We start from the raw sequence: 2404 nt of genomic DNA, 5'->3' as shown, positions 1-2404 counted from the left end.
GAAAACTATTCACCGTCCGTTTAGGCATTATATGGCGGAAATATAGAGATTTGGAAGAAATAAACATCCCGCGATCGCTAGTGGCCGCTGGACAAATGAGTGAGGCTCACGGGCGTTGTGTTTATTTTGAGACCAAAAAGTAAAAAAGTCATTCATCACAAGTTTTCGTCTAGTTAAGTCAAATGTTATTTATTTTTAACCAGGTAAATTTTATTCTTTCATATAATTATAGTACTTTTAATATGCACAGAGATTCTGGGTATAAATCTCACGGTTTTTTTATAAACTCACTTTTATTTTGAAATTCCGAGTTGGGGCTAGTTGAGCATAGTTGCTATACTTGTTCTGTCACTAAGACAATTACCATTAACTTCCAGAAATTAATTATTATTTTTAAGATTTAAGCTAAGTCTATGAGTAATGATATAAAGAAATAATGATTTTAAACAAAAATACTGAATATATGGGTAAAATAATTCCTAGGTTAATTAATCGTTAATTATTCAAAGCAAATTAATATAAGTTTTGTTTTCTCTGTCCATAAAGACTATAAATATGGAACTGGTTATTAAAAACTTATTTTTTCTCATCACTAATCGACATTGAACCTATAATTTCATTATACTTTCTTAGTGCTCAACTTGCCCCACCTATGGGGTACATTGAGCATACTTGACTTTTTGCATTTAAACAGCTGTAGCTTTTAAATTTTACTTATTACCAAAAACTAGTATTAATACTTTTGTTAAGCGATAAACAACAAATCCATTAAGCCGTATAGCAATTTATTGAGACTTTTCATTGAGGAGCTACATCCGTTTAAGTAAAAATTTGCTCAACTAGCCCCGCCCTACCCTACTTATATTGTAATAAGCAACTGTAAATGCTTAAAAAAATCATGTAATGAATGCGCATCTATCTACGATTTTAATTTGAATATTTGTACAAAAGCCACCGCAACACAAATGTTTGATATGTTTTGATAACACAAAATCCACACAGGTAGCGAGCGTAAATCAATGCCGCAAATAAAAAACAGGCCGTATCCCAAATACAATGCTATCAGATTAAGATGCCTTGTTGCATATAGATCTTCGTTCGGTAGCGCGATGGCATTCACCCGGTCCACGCAACCATTAGACGACGTACCCGGCTATTGGCTGCTGCAGCGCGGCCAATTGTAAAACACGCGACGCACCGCATGCTCCTGTCTTCGACCATATTCCTATCCTGAGTTTGGGTCGTTGTAAAGATACTTTATTTTAAAAAAATAATTAAATATTATTCTATTTAACTAATGGAAATAATTATTCTATTTAAATTTTATAATTATTTTTAAAAAAATGTTATTTTTATTATTATTATTTCTTTGCATGTACATTTTGTTATGAATAATGTGACAAATTAAAATTTATTTGTAGAACATTATTCAATGTTAATCAAACTTGTTTTATTTACATCTTGACTATATCCAGAATACTATATAGGGTAGGGAGGGGCTAGTTGAGCAAATTTTACTTAAACGGATGTAGCTCCTCAATGAAAAGTCTCAATAAATTGCTATACGGCTTAATGGATTTGTTGTTTATTGCTTAAAAAAGTGTTAATACTATTTTTTGGTAATAAGTAAAATTTAAAAGCTACAACTGTTTAAATGTAAAAAGTCAAGTATGCTCAATGTACCCCATAGGTGGGGGCAAGTTGAGCACTAAGAAAGTATAATGAAATCATAGGTTCAATGTCGATTACTGATGATAAAAATAAGTTTTTAATAACCAGTTATATATTTATAGTTCTTTATTGACAGAGAAAGACAAAAAAACTTATAGTATTTTCTTTGAATAATAACCAAAGGTAGAATAAACAAAACAATATCGTATCTTAGAAATTATTTTACCATTAATATTCAGTTTTTGTTTTAAAATCATTATTTCTTTTTATTATTACTCATAGACTTAGCTTAAATCTTAAAAATAATAATTAATTCTGGAAGTTAATGGTAATTGTCTTAGTGACAGAACAAGTTTAGCAACTATGCTCAACTAACCCCAACTCGCGGAATTTCAAAAATAAAAGTGAGTTTATAAAAAAAACGTGAGAATTATACCCAGATCTCTGCTGCATATTAAAAGTACTATAATTATATGGAAGATAACATTTACCCGATTAAAAATGAATAACATTTGACTCTAAACCGACGAAAACTCGTGATGGAATTACTTTTTTACTTTTTGGTCTCAAAATAAACAAAACGCCCGTGAGCCTCACTCATTTGTCCAGCGGCCACTAGCGATGGCGGATGTTTTTATTTCTCCCAAATCTCTATATTTCCGCCATATAATGCCAAAACGGACTGTGAATAGTTTTCGAGATATTTCGATGCCCAACTTGCCCCTATGCTCAA

Source organism: Ctenocephalides felis, unplaced genomic scaffold (assembly GCF_003426905.1).
Source record: "Ctenocephalides felis isolate EL2017-DRISC unplaced genomic scaffold, ASM342690v1 CF-g0.4_SCAFFOLD_01886, whole genome shotgun sequence".
In the NCBI taxonomy this organism is placed as follows: Eukaryota; Metazoa; Arthropoda; class Insecta; order Siphonaptera; family Pulicidae; genus Ctenocephalides; species Ctenocephalides felis.
This window is presented reverse-complemented; position numbering follows the sequence as displayed.